Below are 17,208 nucleotides of genomic sequence, written 5' to 3'. Positions count from 1 at the left end.
AAGCTCTTTTCAAACAAGTGACTGCACTGCAGTGGGCCGCACTATTAAAACTGAAGAAATGCCTTCACTCTAAATGGGTTGTGTATTAGCAAGCTAATACACACTAGCTTTGTCAGCTGGTTCACTTTGAGAGTAAGTAGGTGTATACAGTTACAAACAACTAATCCCCATGTAATGCATGCATGTATTGTGATGCATTAATCTCCCCTTTGTAAACACTTATGTAACTAGGCTAAGTTGAAACTTAAGAGCAGTTGATGCAGCCTGCTGCTGAGGAGGAGTTTACATTTTACCAATACACATGAACTACACTCATTTTCATATTTTTTAAATAAAATTTGACTACAATTTAATTAAACATACAAAAAATGACATAAAATTATTTTGTAATAATGAAATAAAAAATTGAATTAAATTAAGTTTAGGTCCATTATTCCCTCACCAGGGTAATGTAGAATTATATTCCCTGTAATGTGGAGTGAAGTAGACTTTAAACATCACGGGGAAGCTGAAGGAAAAAAAAAAATCTAAAATCCAAACTACAGCTCTGATGAGTTCTGTAGTAGAAGTGTTTGCAGAAATATGTTTGCAAATTTAAAATCAACTCGCTCTCAGCGCCTTTGTCTTTCACTTTTTCTGTGAGCGTGACGGACTAATGTTTAACTGAGTGAGAGACGGCGCATCGTAGAACATCATAGATTTCCCTTCACAGTGTTGCTGTGTCGCTCCCTACCTGAGCTCAACATGGATTTAATCAGTGAGGTGATGTGATAAAAGGTCAAGCTAGTGGACCTGCAGACTCTTATAGCTTCCTGCAAGCTACACGCACACACACACGCACACACACACACACACACACACACACAGCCAGTTAAACACAGAGTCAATAGGACTAGATTTAACGAGACAGGTCGATCTGTCAGGCTAAGCCAGCAGAAATGCATGAGAGGTATACTAAGGGCCCCGGGGCCCTCCAGTGCTAATGTATACACTTGAGACAGGCATAGTAACGTACTGGTTTTGTTTTGGAGCAAGATCAGCTTGACTGGACAGAGTATAATTACCTTCCATTAACTTATTGGCAGAGTTCAGGTGTTTTTTTAGTCCATTGACTTCCAATTACTAAGCTGCACAGTAATAGTCATTACTGTGGTCATTAAAGGACTCAGGTTGTATGTTATGAGCTGCTTTTTGCACCGGACACGAGTGTCTAGAAAATTAAAGTGGTTTACATAACTACATTGTATATTTGAAATATGATTACTGTTGTATGGATTGCATGGATTTCAATGCTTGTGCTAATTGATATTAATAATGTAGCTTATGTGCTTGCTTGGCACTGTCCAACAAACTGATCATAAAACACACACTTGCATTTTGAGTTGAGTGTCTTTAAGCTGATAAATCAAAGCAAGAGTGACATCATATTGTGACGATCAGATGTCCAAATTAGTGATTTCAAGTTTCACACTGGGCCATAGTTCATTGAATAAACGTTTGGTTATTTCACATGTGTTAAAATACATTTGCCATATTGTGATATATATTGTAATACCAGAGAAATATCTCCTACTTTATTTCTGGAGCTTTCAACTGCATCTCACAGTCTTGTTGTCACTACGTGACCGAAGTATGGAACTGCGGTTACATAATGATAACTGGGTTAGCTCCGTCTGGAGAAAAAAAAGCTCACGCTCAACATCGATTACATTTTGATAATATTTTCAACCACGATGGAAGTGCAGTGGTTACTTCTGAGTGAATCTGAGTGTGAGTGATTGTCTGTGTCAGCCCTACGATAGACTGGCGATCTGTCCTGGTTGTAGCCTGATTCTCACCCATTTTACGGTCGGATAGGCTTCAGAACCCGTGACCTTCCACTGGATAAGCAGGTACGCTGATTACAACCGTATCACCCAGCCCTATCATGCGCAGTATAACCGGTTCCAGCAGCTTTTGTTGACTTGAGTCTTCTGAGGTGCAAATCTCATGGCTTGGCTTGAGTCGGTTATATAACATTTTTAAAATAGTAAAAAGCAGAACAGAGTCTAGACAGATGTACCCTCTTCTTTGCTGTTGACCTCAGCCAGAAGACACTCAGCCTTGATGAGAGGAATGCCACCTTGATTAAAGAGCGCAGTGATTATACCTTCATAAAAAAAAAAAAAGAAAAGAAAAATCTGGCCCAGATAATGCACTGGAGAAGACATCTCTGATATCGAGGCTGTTGAAGTCATCTTGTTTTGGAATTTGAGGCAAAAATGGTCAAATATATGACAATGGGAGTGTGTTTCAGGCAGCCAAACATCGTCAAAGCTCGCACACTGAACTCTGTTGTCCCCTGAGAACCTCCTTTGTTCTCGTGTCCTGCCTGCAGGATAAACTGTAACTCATCCCCTCGTGTCCTGTTAGAACATCAGTCACAGCTGCATGCACAGCCACATGAAGGCAGCATGCCTGACGGTGTGTGTGTGTGTGTGTGTGCGTGTGCGTGCGCGTGTGTGAGTGTGTGTGTCACCCATCCTCCCCATTTTACCAGAAAACACAATCAACAAAGGGCATTGTGGGTGGATGACAGTCTAAAGTCCCTATCCCAGTTGTGGACAACCACTAATTACCAGTGGAGTAATTAAGAACCAGGCAGCTGTGGCAACATTAAACTGCTTCAGAGAGACCATCGAGAAACGCTGCTGCTGGAGGTGAAACAGTTAATTATACCCTTTTATGCTGCATGTGCACACCATCAAAATATGGCCGCACAGTCTTGGAGACGCGGTTAATATTGTGAGAGTGATCTGAACAGTTTGGGTCATGTAGAGCGACTTGCTGTGTCTTCACTGAGGGAAAGCGAGGGCGGGGGTGAAAGAGAAATCAGTTTTTTTACGAGACAGACTGGAGAGCAGGAAGGTCGCTTGATAAAATGCTAATACAAGCGTTTAGCATCCATGCTCCGTCAGTCTGACGAGGCCGGTCGGCTGTGAGGGCTCTTCAAATAAACACACACACACACACACACACACACACACACACACACACACACACACACACATGCAGCAGTGCTGTGAAGGACACTGACAGTGTATCAGACTCTGATACTATCCGTGAGCTTCTCAACCTTGGGGGTTGATTCTCCTCGCCTTGATATGCAGAGAGAGCGAGCAGAGATTTGGTTGATATAATGAGTTTGGAATTTCATGTTTCTGTGAGATAAACAACACACTCTCAGCAACCCCAGACTGTGCTTATTAGAATTAAATCATAATATTGCTGTCAAGCCTGCTTGGGTATGTTTGGGTTCAGTCTACTGTAAAGCTGGGCTGTGCTCAGCCGTGGAAACTCAAACTCAAACTACTTAAATACAATTTCAATTTTTGGTACTTATACTTCATTACTCCCGTTGTCTGCTACTTTATACCTCGACTGCACTTTAGAGGCAAACATTGTTCTTTTTACCCCATTTATTTGAGAGCTTTAGTTACTAATTAGGGTTTTACAGCCAAATTGTAATATCTTCTAATTAGATACATTGAATTGTTCAATGGATTAAACTGCTAAACATTGTGTTAAGTAGGTGAGATGAACTCCTCCTGACCAGCGACACTTGGGAAATACTGCTTCGACCTTCATGCATTAGTAATAAATTCGATAATACAATACAAATAATGTCACTCTGAGGAGCATTATGATTTAATGCATTTACATTTGCAATCCATTAGTTCATTGTATTTAAGAATCTTTACGACGTTTTATTGTGTTGTACTCACAGAAAATGTGATGTTCGTGACACATGTTTCACACGTTTATCACCACTTCACATGTGATAGATTCACGGACCAAACAACATTTCGCTTGTGAAGAAGTCATATACCGGCACAGATAGTTCACATATAAAATATCTAATTTCACATATGAAAACATGAATTTCACAACCTCCTTGTAAGGGCAACAAACAAGAAAGGCTAACAAACGTACATAAATACAGTAAATGAATGTAAATACTTAAAATTGAGGCTATAGAAATGCTGAGAAACCTGATTGAAGCTGCACACCCTGATCATTTCCATTCTGTAGAAGTTATTTGCTGTGTTCTCTGCGGCATTTGGTTTTCCAAAACCTAATATATTCAGTAATTTACATGAGAGACGTGTCATTTGCTGTGGTTTACTTGCTGTTCATTCATTTCTAATGTCTGCATGAGAGACGTCTGCGTGTTCCTTCTCTAATGCAGCCCTCATCCCATAATAATATTATCTGGATTAGCCTGCATAATCTATTCAGGTTTATTAGCCTGGTAGTATTAGCATATAATAGTACAGAACCTGCAACTGTGTGTCGTAATCGATGGTAAATAGAAAAGCCAGTTTAAAGTACAGTGTAAACTGTTTAATCATTTTCACAAACCAGAAGAAGAAAACAAACCAAAAAAAAGTACAATTTTCAGAAATGCATCATGTTTCTGTTTCTTTAATTGAACCTATTCTTTTATAGCATAGATTGTTTCATATTGCCTTTATACATCACCATGAAAGAGCTTTTTCAGTCTAATAATGATAATAGTCTTTGCTGCTTCCTACATCCCTCTTAACTCTAGCATCACCTGGAAATCTGGCGTTGCAGTTCTTGCGTGTGAAGCATAAGGCGTTTCTAATAAGTCAGACAAAAGCCTTTAACGTTACCTCAGCCATCAGCAGCAGCTTCCTGTCAGAGCAGTCATTTTTCTCAAAGCGCGACCTCGCTGACAGCCTGTGGCAGAGTGAAGGCTCCCTCAATGTGTGACCTCTCCACCCATCATCAAGTGTAACCATGAGTAAAGGTGCAGGCAGAGCTCAAGCTGTTCTCACTCCACCCAACCTTCATTCCTAACAACCATTTGTAACCTGGCTCTCATCTTCCCCACCTCTTTTTCTCCTTTTCTCTCTCTACGCTCCACGCTCTAATGTTCCTGTCTGTTCCACTCTGTCCAAAGTTTCATTTGTACGAGTTCTGTTCATTGCTTCTTTCTTTTTACCCACTGAAGAGGAAAAAACGAGGCTCAGCTGGAGATAAAGTGTGCAGACTCCCCATTAACACTTGTGTTAAACCTATCGTTTTCTATTTTATCCATCTCAAGTGGGGCAGGGGCAATTTTCTTTTTTCTTTTTTTTTTTACTAAGAACTGTGGAGACAAGGATTCAAAAGGTGTCGCCAGATTGATCATATATTGCAATGGTGGGAAGCCAGAGAGGGATTATGTCATTGTTGCTGCAGTAGAGATGCACAGAGATGGGTGCTGAAGTGGAGGAGATAGTTTGAAGTGAACAGTTTCACACTAGGCTTGGGTGATAAGACAATAGATGTCATAAGAGAACAGAAATTTGTCAACTGGAAGAGATGTTACTGAACAGTTTATACTGTAAATTAGAGAATGTTTTGCACATTGTGAGCAGTGCTGCTTTATGGCAATGATGAATTTATAATTTTTTTCATATCAATGTGATGAAGCACCTTGATTTGTCAGATATTTAATTCACTAAATTGGTAAAGATCTATCTGTTCCTGCAATGTCAGATTCCATATGAAAGATTTCACCTGTATCTCCCACCACTAATTCCACATGACGCATGTCTGTCTGATTCTTCTTCAAGGCAACAGTGAAGAGAAAGTAGAGAACGGTCACTTTACATTAGAAAGAAAAAACAGATTCTGTCTTTCCCCCATTGAAGCGGTCAGGAGTTTTATTTTTGTTATCTCTGTTTTACATTCACCCCTCAGGTGATAGGCCCCAGGTTGACAGGTGAAAGAGCAGAGCGTATCAAGATGGGTAGTGGAGGAAACATCGGAGCGACTCAGCCTCAGTCAGACCCAGACTCACGACTTTGTCGAGGAGTGAGGAGTTTGTTGTGCACCCAAATCGTTGACTAGGAGACGTATCAGAACGGCAGCGGCGGTGTTGCCAATTTCAAACTCTCATTCTCTGTACTGACGAGGTTTCGGGTTTGTTTTGCCCCGCCCCTTGTCGGGATTGGTTTCTTAGGTTACATGGCGTATGAATCCCTGGCTGTCTGAATCCGTTTTTATGAGACTGTCATTGGTTCACTGCAGTTCCAAGGTGGAACTACGCAGTCATAGCGCTGACTGCTTATTTCACTCACGATATATTTTGTGTTATATAAAAAACATCATATGGAAATTTTAACAAGTTTAAAAACGTGATTTCTCTTTTAGATTCTGTCCTTGTTTTTTAACAATTCAATGTGGTTGATGGAATTTGCTCAGATGAACCAAAACCTCAGGGCATTACGTAACCACACTGAGACATAAAACAACCACAGCAGATAAAATGACCATCATTTTTTAAACTTCGGATTCAGGTATCACCATGATGCCATATGAGCGGTTTTATAACAGTAAAATCCATTGAAGAATATATTTTATAAAGCACTGAAGATCTCATACTGTGACAGGTTCAGTTAGAGTTTCACCCAGCTCTTCTTCTTCTTCTTCCTCTGCAGTTCTACGTTATCACCTGATATGATGCTATCTCTGTCTCACTGCTCTCAGCTATGAAACTGTAACAGATTCAGACTGTAGTGATTTTTTTTTTAATCTCCTCTGACAACAAGAATCACTCACCAGATCCCAGTGGCTACCCCTGCAGTAATTAACCATTAGTTTCTGTTCCACAATATAAAAAAATAGCAAAAATGGAATTATGACTGAGTGGATTTTTGCCTGTGAGTGTTTTTCTTAAAGAGCAAGAAACGTTCGCTGCACACAGTGAGGTATTGTTCTCTCAGGGTTTCCAGTCCGTACAGAATAGGCATTGGCAAAATATATTTCTCTCTCTCAGAGGAGATGTGTGCTTGTGTGTGTGTGTGTGTGTGTGTGTGTGTGTGTGTGTGTGTGTTTGTGTGTGATGTGAAGCCAGATGCAGAATGTTAATGAGACTGAAAACCTCTGCGCTGCTCCACCTGACAGCTTGAAGACGGCCTCTGCTTGTTGTGTTTGTGTGTGTGTGTGTGTGTGTGTTCTGCATTTGTTTACCTTCAAAACCTTCCACCGGACCATTAGGATTCAGGTCAGAGCACCTTTTTACCAGGAGGAGGGATTATCCTGAAAGCGGCAAAAAGGTTGGTTAGTTGATCAGCAGCGTCCTGAGGGAAACAGACTGGTTCAAGAGGCTGAAGTCCCTGCACTGACTTCCAGTGTAACTGCTTTGCCTTTAGCAATTTGGTTGGTAAAAACTGGATTAAACTACTGGTCTGTACATCCTCCCTCCTCTTCCTGTCTCTCCCTCTGTGTCTCTCCGCCATGAAGTGCTGAAATAGAAACAGTGCTGCTCTATTACCACAAGATGCTGTGGGGTTTAAGGGTTTAAAGATGTGTGTAAGGAAGAATCATATGTAGAGTACTGTAAAGCCCTCTGAGACAAATGTGTAATTTCAGGCTTCAGAAAACTGGACTTGATTGGATCCTTTTAGAAGCAGTGATCAACATTTTCTTGCAGCAGGAACAAGAACTGTTGGGCCCTTTAAATCCAGATGAAAATATCCTTTACTGATCTTGTCTTTTTTGGATGAACCACAATTTTGCGAATGTTGCTGACTGACTGAGTGATCAAAATGAATTAGTGCAACCAGTTTCCATTAGGGGGGAGTTTATAGCCTGCAGTGTTGCCGACGTAGCGCGTTTGAAGCAAAGTTCGATTCACTGAGACTGTCCGGTCCTGGGATATACCAGGTTTTGACCTAGTCTTGTTAGAAATTAGTCAAGATCCAGCTACTGACATGGTTCAGCACTACAAACTCGTAGACTTGACTTGACCTGACTTGACCCAGCAGCTGGAGATGGTGATAGGATGACACCAGCTCCCATACGACCAGTGTTTCCATATCGGGCTGTAACACCTTATTTAAAGTAGTGAAATACTTACAAAATAGTGAAATAATTTTAAAATGTCGGAGAGATTATGTTGAAGAGATGATGATCATTTGGACTATTTTTTGTGGCATCTGACTGATTTCCACTGACAATAAGTCAGGATATATTTCAATAAATTGATCCCTTCTCTCATCCAAGTTTAACCATTGAGATTGGTGCTGTTCAGCTTGACATGCAATGAATGATAACTGATGACTGACCAAACCAAATGCTGTTTACGTTGAAACAGTTTTTTCCTATTTCGATTATTATGTACTAAATGCAAAACCTTACATCTGTTCACATGAGTGAAAACTTTTAACATTTATTCTGTATTTAAAAGACTTTTATTTTATTCCGTTCATATTGTATATTATAGTCAATTAGAAATTTTTCATTATTGTAATTGTGGTTTTGAGCTTATGAACCCTTTCCTAAATGAAGATTTCCTAGATTGTGATTGGGCTCTTACAGTCTGGCCACACTGGCCATGACACTTGACACCTATAAATGCCAAACTGTTAATATCTGTAGGCTAAAATTGCCACTTGGGAGCTTTGGGGCTTGTCAGATTTGTTCATGTATGAGAGTCTGACAGAAGACTTCCTGGCTGCCTGTGGTCTCACTGCTGCAGTTCAGTTATGTCATTTAAAGTGCGCTTTGATTAATAATAATTTAAAAACCAATAATAATCCTCTCCAATTCATTTCTTATTTCCTGCTGCTGTCATGATACAACATACATGTGTCATTACATTTGTCTTTATTTACTGGAAAAATTATACATCAGTTACTAGTGAGATGATATGAAATACAATCTAGGAAGACTAGTTTAGGTTATCTGAGACGTAAACACTGCACACCTGTTTTTAATATCACAGACATGATTTACAGCTGTCACACACACACACTCATTACGCAGCCTGGCTGGCACGTTGATTCCTACGGTTTAACTTCCTTGCGAAATCCGTACTTTTTGTACACTTACATAAACAACAGCTTTTCCCACAGTGTCTTCATTTCTTTCTGTGTTTAACATTAGAAGCTCCTTTTTTTTTATGGCAGCTGCGTCACTGCTGGGTGTACCTTTAGATCCAGAGATAGCCCGAGGTCTCCTCTAATGGCTTTTCCACGTGCCGTTATTCAAAGGGCAGCGACCTTGTGTGGCTTCCCGCTCTTTCCTTGGACCCTTGGTTATGTCACCGGCGTTACATAATGTCGCACCCTTCAGCACAACTGTGTTTGGTGCAGACATGGGCCTCGTCCTCATGCAGAACAACCCCCTTCAGCAGTTCACAGCCAGCGCTTGTTGCCTTCATTCGGCCCGAGTACAGTGTCATTGAGATTCAAAAAGCCTCGCCCACTGTCTGAATATTCTGCATTATAATACATCTCAGCCAGCCCTCTCTATTGATGTGTAAATGCTGAATTTTCTGCAGTACGCCCAGGCTTCCTACTATTACTATGAAGATTGCCGCGGTTGAATTCTGATGGCTAATGTGTTTTTATTTCTGCCTCCCACGCAGCTCAGAGTCTTTATGAGCCGCCGCCTCTCCGGAGAAGAGGAATAACATTGATCTCTGTGTTTCAGAGGCTAATCTTCCCTCTACCCAAAATAATCCAGCCAACATTTCTTCTGCTTTCCTCTCTGTTCTGGCGATTCAATACATCCAGTCCACTGCACAGATGCGGATGCGTTGCACGGAGACGTCCATGTGGAAACGATCATGTCTTTATTGTCGATTAATGTAGGTTGAATATTAAGAGAGTTTTCCATTCGATAATGAAACTCGGTCACATTTCTGTGCTGCAGCTTGCCAATTTCCTATTTGGCTAATACTTCAGATTCAGATACATGCTGATGCCTCTTGGCAGAAAGAGGCGCCATCACGTGAAGTAGGATAGAACTGTTTAACATTTTGAAGGAAGCGCCCATCTCTCCTTCTCCTGTGGCGATATTTCAGCCGGGGAGCCAGTTTAGTGCATATTCAAGTTGGAAATGATGATGAAAACGATATTAGCCTCCAACAGCATAATCCTGCATTACATCAGTCGTGCTAACCAGATCTGTGGTATCATCTGGAGGAGACCAATCAAGGCCGGCTGATGAGAGAGACATGTGGATGGGGTACAAAGTGATCCAGCTTTGAGCAGGACTGTATGGCACACTGCAGAGACGGGTAGATTGACAGGAAAATTGGATTTCAAGGCTTCCCATCAGGAGGGCCAGGGTTCATTCAGTGTACTGTGTGGCTGCAGGCATGCTGATTATGATAGCAGGCCCCCTTCTACACATGGGGGATTTAAATCAGCCAATACAGAGCTCAGGAGGGAACATGTGTACACACTCACGCACATTTACACACACACACACACACACACACACACTGTATGCTGACATATTCATTCACAGACACATCTGAGAATACGGGTCATCGAGTTTTCTTTACGTAACATCTGACATGTAAATGCCACTTTAATGGAGTTGTGCAGCAGCCCCTCTTTCCTATCAGACCTACTGAGAGCGGATGGAAAATTAAATAATGAATGAGGTTAATGGGTCATGATGGTTATGTGCGGCCCTGTCTTCCATTTATTTCCCCTTTTCCAGGCCGGTCACCTGTTCCTAGCCTGGTCCAATCAATAAAATCACACACACACACACACACACACACACACACACACACACACACACACACACACTCACACACACTAGCACCAGCATATTTGGCTGTTGCTGAGCAGAGCAGATCATCACAACAAGCCTGCACCGCAGAGCACCCCAATACAAACATGTTTTAGCACCGATTGATGGACCTATAATAGGAGGCCCAGATTTTGATATGGGTATTGGTATTTTTGTCAGCAGTGCAGAAAAGCATCATTGTTGAACAACAGAAAACTAGCAGGTTTGGTGATTAACTAGTTGTTGAAATCATTCATCAATCACTCGGTGTGAGGATTCGCTGCTTTTCTCTTGTTTTACCGTGAACTGAACGTCTCATCGTCTCGACATGTGGGAAAATGTGAAGGACATTTTGATTTTTATTGTATCTGACATTTTCTGAATTGAACCATTAAATGAAACATAATTGGTAATTGGTAACAAAAAATACCCATTAGATGCAACCATAGATGTTAGTATATCTAGCAGACTGTATTCCCAGGGATGTGGGTTTTGCACACACACACACACACACACAGACAGACAAACACACACACGTCATCAGTGAATGAGGCAGCAGTTTTTGCAGAAGAATGTGGGCCACTTCCCCTGCCGCATCCCCGTCTCTTCAGTACTTTTGGTCAAAATATGTTTGTGTTGATACAAATATCCTACTGTAACGGCAGAGTAGAGGAGCTTATCACAAAGCAACCAGAGTCTACAGACATTCATCCAATAGCTGTCAAGTCTTTTCGTTCAAAACCACAGATTTCAACCTCGTAGTTGTGCTCGAGGATTTACAGAGGTCATTCAAACTCATTGTCTGGGATCGATGTATGTCCGTACAACATTTCACAACAGTGCATTTAATAGTTGCTAATATATTCTGTCAGAGAGATTTTCATTAGTCACCTGTAAATCACTTAATACAACTTATCATTATGTTGATCTTCAGGCACAATGACATAAAACAATCAAGAAAAAAACTGAAATGCACCCAAGTGTAAACGCAACCACTAAATATGAAATCAGCAAGTCAAGTGGTTGAAGTGTATTTAGTCACACTTTATTACACACCTCCCCTTCTCGCACTATAGAATAAAGGGAGGCAGACTAGACAGAAATGCACAACACTTTATTGATGTGTTTGCAAACGTCTACACCAGACGTGATGTATAGAAAAAAAAACACAATATTACAGAACGTAGAACTCATTCTGATTGACCAAATTTACCCAAGTTTACCTTAATGTCAGTGGACAAAGACCCAGTTGATTATTTAAATATAGTTCAGTGTGTCAAGCCTGTGGCTACTTTCCTGTATGTGTGTCACCGCGTTCCTTTGTGCATTGTACCCTCCATCAACCTCCCACCAGTCGCCCATCACTCTATCGATTGTCAGGCATCAAAGGACTACACTGTCCCCCACAATGCCCCCGTGGTTGCCAAGTAATCAAGCGCCGGATGAACGCGTTGGCAGAGGACATTATTTGCGTTGTCCTGTATTAACACACTCCTCCCCCCTTAGATATGTAAACATTTCCATCCAGCCAAGGGGGTCAACAACAATGCATCGTTCCTCTCTAGTAAAGCTAACAGTAACAGCTATTGTGCAGCACTGAGGTGTGGATTGTGTGAACACACTGCCTGTGCACACACTCTATTAGGCCTCATCTGTGTGTGTGTGTGTGTGTGTGTGTGTAATATTGTGGACAAATGACATGAGTGAAGCCTGTCTTGTCTTTACTTCCTGCTGTGTTTACTGGTTCAGGAAAGCCCTCTGCTTCAGTAGGCTGCTTCATGCTTTCATGGCTCCCACGGTTACTTACTCATCACTAAAAGCTGGCTTCACCCTCCTTCATCTCGTCTCGCGGCTCCTCCCCTGAGTCATGGAGGCTGTGCTATATTTAACAGGCCTCAGAAAGTAATGGTGTGGCAAGTTCTTATTGAGTTTGCACCCCACAAATGTCTCTCTCTCTCTCGTTGTGTCTTACTCCCTCTCCTTCGTTTCTCAGTAAAAGGCTTGTCCGTGACTCACCAACGTCAGAGCGAGGGCCCTATGAATTATTGAACCAATGGTGAAGCCCTCATAAATTATCTAGCCATGTGTCGCCGGGCGGAGCAGGACAGCTCAGTGGATACATCTCATCTCAACCCTTGGTGTCAGTAAAACCTACACCTCTGTATGGGTCTGATAACAGGACAGGGCCAACCTCAACACAACAGACAGACACACACACACACACACACACACACACACACACACACACACACACACACACACACACACTCATATATACACCCTGCAGTGAAGGCTTCTTCTTTTTGGCTTCTACACAAACATGTCTGGGCTTTCAAACCAGAAATGACAGTGCGCATTATCTGCACAAGTTAGAGCAAAGCCAGAGCACATTACACCAAGACAGCCAACTATAAATAGTCTGCATACAGTAGACTTATATAACAATGGATCCAATAATGGTGTCAGTCATAGTCACAGGTTTTGCACCTCTGTGGAGCTTTTTTAGCCTCTTTTAGCTCATTGTTTTGGTTGTAGAGTGTGTGGATTCTGCTGTTTCCAGGAGCGGCAGGTAGCTGTCATCAGCAAACAAGCTCTGATAAACCCACTGTACACTGGCTGCTCAGCCCACACAGCAGACTGGCCGTCAGAGACCAGCTGGTGCGGAAAACAGAACATTTAGCAGCCAAAAAATCCAGATATTTGAGTTGGCGAGACCAAACCAGAGCTTAAAGGAGTGCAACTAGGCAGCAGTTCGCTAATATGTTAGCTGCGACTAATTTATTTAAGTCATTATATGCATTTTGTCAGACTGTTGTGGAGTTCAGTGAAAGCAGCTTCACTGTCATGTAAAGTGACTTCCTGGAGTCTGTGCTGATTGCCTGGTAGCGTCATGGAGACGACAAGTCAAGAGCAGCCACCGTGTGCAGTAAAATTCAAATGGTCAATATTGATTGTAAACGTGGATTTCAACAGTTTGGCAATGATTGCACACTTTATATTACTGTATACTCATATACTTAATAAACATAAACTCACAGACCCACCTCCATCCTCAGATTAATGCCCTCCTGTGGTCGCCATATAGATTTTTTTTGATGTGCGATGGAGCTGTTAAACACTGAATAAACACGTTAACAGCCTTGGACGTTTTTACTGTCCTTCTGTTGAGGGCAGGAAAGCCTTGTGATGCAGAACAGCAGGTGCTTAGTGAACGCACCCCCTACTGCGAGTGGGCTGCATTGACCGCTGATAATGGCTCCACTAACGCCTCATATCTCGCTGCTCTCTCGCTCTGTCACTTGTTCTTGCTGTCAGGGTAAAGTAAGCAAAGTGAAGGACGCGGTGTTTTTAGTGCGTATGGATGTGGGGAAGGAAAGAAAGAAGGCTTCGGTGTAATTCTGGCAATAAGGCAACTGGAGCTCTGTGTTGTACTCTGTTTCATGGACACAAACATGCCAAGAGCCGTCTGGCTGATGCCTGCATGGTGCCTTTCGTGACTGTTATTCCCACAGGAAGTTGTGTTTGTGGGATGCCCCCGGAGTCTCTCTGCATATGGCAAGCAAATGGCAAACTGAAGCATTGGACACATACTCTGATAGCAGGGCCTCGGCTTAATTCTGTAACGCACTTACTCACTGTTCATGCATGATGTTTGATGCGCAGCCTGTTATGACACATGCTCCTCTGACAGAGCACATGATCCGATTAGATTTTGAGCTTCCTGCTGTGTAAATAAATCTGCATATTAATGAGGAAAATGGGATTTTATTGAGATGCAGATTCATTTTTAAACCCACGCTGGTAGTATGTGAGGACAAGTGCTGTGTGGTGATACAGGAATACCTACTAATCCATTCATTTTCATAATTCATATTGATTGGTGTCAATTATTTGCTTCTTCTTCTAATGAGATTCTACTCTACTGCATAATGCAGCCCTTCACAGTCAATAACACTCACATCTGTAATGTAAATAAAGGCCAGATCAATTTATTATAGTAGTTATTATTGTATTATATCAGTATTGACGTGATACTCATGATATTCACAACTAGTCATCCAAATTAAACAACAAAATACTGAATGCTGGATGTCCAGAATGACACACAGCAGCTCAGTCTGACCTGATGCCTCTATTGACACGGTGACATCATGTTATATGATGCGACAGCACCATGGTTGAGGTTTCGTTATAGGTTTAGGCACAAAACCAACTTGGTTAGGATGGGGAATATCATGGTTTCACTTAAAGTTGAGGGGCATTTGTTGTCATGGTTACAACAATAACCACTTGGTGAAAGTTAAGGAAAGACATGGTTAAAAGAAACCAACATGGATGGTGGGTAATAAATATTGGTCTTTTTTTTTCACATACATCCTACTACTTCCTCCTTTGCTTCCTTCAGCCACTATAGGGCTTTGTTGTGGACGTAGGCACATGTTGTTTTTGGGGGATTTGACTTTAATAATCGTTTTCCTTGTGAGGACTAGAAAAGGACTGGAAAATAGTTTAACTATTCGCTCATCCTATTGAGTTATTTTTTAAAATCTATAATATCCTCAAAAATATAAGTTCTTATTTGTTTAAAGATCTCTGTTAGAACTTGGCAACAACCCAGACAGAAACTCTACTATAAGAATTAAAGAATAGCCTTGTATATGCATATACACGTTTTTTTATCTGGTGCATTAGAATAACACACTAAATTGATGCTCCTAAAAAGATACATTTTCCAACGTGTCGTCATCAGCCTTACTTAAGATATAATTCTGGCAGCGTATCCACATACTTTATTTCTACTTTAATTTGCGCCAGTGCGCTGCCCAGTAAATTATGAATCAGGACAGACCGTTCTGGAAAGTTATGTTAAAGTTATGTTACATGCTTCGTTACATCCAGTAAGACTGACTTACAACAGTGGTACCAATTAAAAGTAGATATTCTTCCATGAAAGACTTCTCACTGGAACTCTGTGGAGGCCCAGGATAAGGCGGCGCCCATGGGGGGCTTTGTTGCATGTCATTCTTCAACTCTCTCTGCCCTTATTTCCTGTCATCTCTCGACTGTTGACTTGGTAATGAAAGCATAAAATGTACTCATCGGAAAAGAGCTGCAAGGTCTCTCACTCTGACTCATCTGTGTAGCTTGTAATCATTCATTTAGACACAATATCTCCATCAGAGTTTTCTTATGATACGTTCATGTCACTGATTCTGTTGTTATTTGTCACATTTGGGGTTTTACCAGATTTAAAAAATCAGGTGTTTTACTGAGAACTCTGGCCTGTGGTTGGTTACTTTTATCCAGGACACCTTGTGAACTTGTGTATGTGATTCAGGTCATCGGCTGAGAGAGCAGCTGTCAGCTTCATTCTGAGTAAAGGGAATAAAATGAGGGAGAATTAAGGATTAATCAAGTGTCGAAACGTGGCCAGGACGATGATAGAGCAGCAGCACCTGCCTGCACTTTGCTGTGTGTGTGTGTGTGTGTGTGTGTGTGTGTGTGTGCGTGTGTGTGTGTGCGTGTGTGAGTTCGTGCGCATAACAGAAAGCACCTCACAACTCAAACACAACAGCCGCTTCCCGGTTTCCATGCCAACCACAAGGGCTGTTCATGTTGGAGCATGCTCAGTTTGGCTCCCTTCCCTGTAACAATAGCCAGTGAGAGGGCTCCTACTCACACACACACACACACACACACACGCTCTCTCGCTCTCTCTTTCTCTCTCTCTCTCTCTCTCTCTCACACACACACACGCGCGCACTCTACTCCAGCTCGCGGTGGGAGCGAGACGGAGAGGAGAGGCTGCCTGCTGCGCCGCGGAGCTCATAACACACGCCGACCACCAAACATACACTGGCCTCATGACAAAGGTGAGTACACAAAGCTGCGAATATTCCTGCCCTTTATCTTCTTGTGGTGAGGAGTTTGTAGCACCGGGAGCTCTGCCTCTCCGGTAGACAGAGCTGCAGAGTGGAGACAGTTGTTGCCGGTGGTTGGAAAAAACTAGAGATGAAGAGGAAGCATGTGCTCGGCTTTGTGAGTGACAGGACTGCATGGATTCTCTTTAACATCATGCTTTCTTTTATAACAGCATCATTGTACTCGGGTTACTCCCTGTTCCGTCTTGGAAACAACCTTTTGCGTGCATGGATATTGTCATTTTATGAATGGCGTAAGCAGGTTGAGTATTTATTCCGCTCAATCGGCGGTGTTGTAGTTGACAAAGCAGGGATTGCTCAATAATTCATGTAGCCTTGTATGGAGGGAAGTCAGGGGGATGACAGCAGGTGTAATGTGACGCTTTGCATTGACACAGATAGCTCTTTTAGGCTCCTTTGACAGTGCAGCTCAGTTTTACAACCCTCCCTGTACTGTTTGCTTATTCAGATCTTCATACTGCATATCAAGCGTGTTCTTTGTAAGCTGACTTGAACCATAGTTATAACTCAAAAGGTGAAAGTATCTCCAAGAAGAAAAGCAGGATGGATAGATCCAGTCTGGTCTGGATGCTCAACCATCTCTGAAAATGTTATATGATCTGCAGGTAGAGGGAATGTGAGGAGCTTCTCCTCATGCCTGACTGACCCTCTAAAATCTTGTGTGTCTGTATTTGCATGTGGT

At 42.0% G+C, this 17,208-nt stretch overlaps 1 protein-coding gene across 2 annotated transcripts in view; it reads left to right on the top strand.

Moving 5' to 3' along the window:
* Positions 1–17,208, top strand: part of arhgef49 (Rho guanine nucleotide exchange factor 49) — a 60,695-nt gene that overhangs the window by 2,456 nt on the left and 41,031 nt on the right. The window contains exon 1 of one of the 2 annotated variants that reach the window (XM_023404499.2): positions 16,353–16,457. The exons of the other annotated variant lie outside the window; for it this stretch is intronic. The gene's annotated coding sequence lies outside the window, so the exon portion shown is untranslated. Of the gene's footprint in view, positions 1–16,352; positions 16,458–17,208 lie in introns of those variants that run through there. 2 annotated transcript variants of the gene reach the window in all.

The sequence above is a fragment of the Seriola lalandi genome, unplaced genomic scaffold (genome assembly GCF_002814215.2).
Source record: "Seriola lalandi dorsalis isolate HSWRI2012SDOR001 ecotype SW California unplaced genomic scaffold, Sedor1 jcf7180002054245, whole genome shotgun sequence".
Classification (NCBI taxonomy): Eukaryota; Metazoa; Chordata; class Actinopteri; order Carangiformes; family Carangidae; genus Seriola; species Seriola lalandi.
This window is presented reverse-complemented; position numbering and strand designations above follow the sequence as displayed.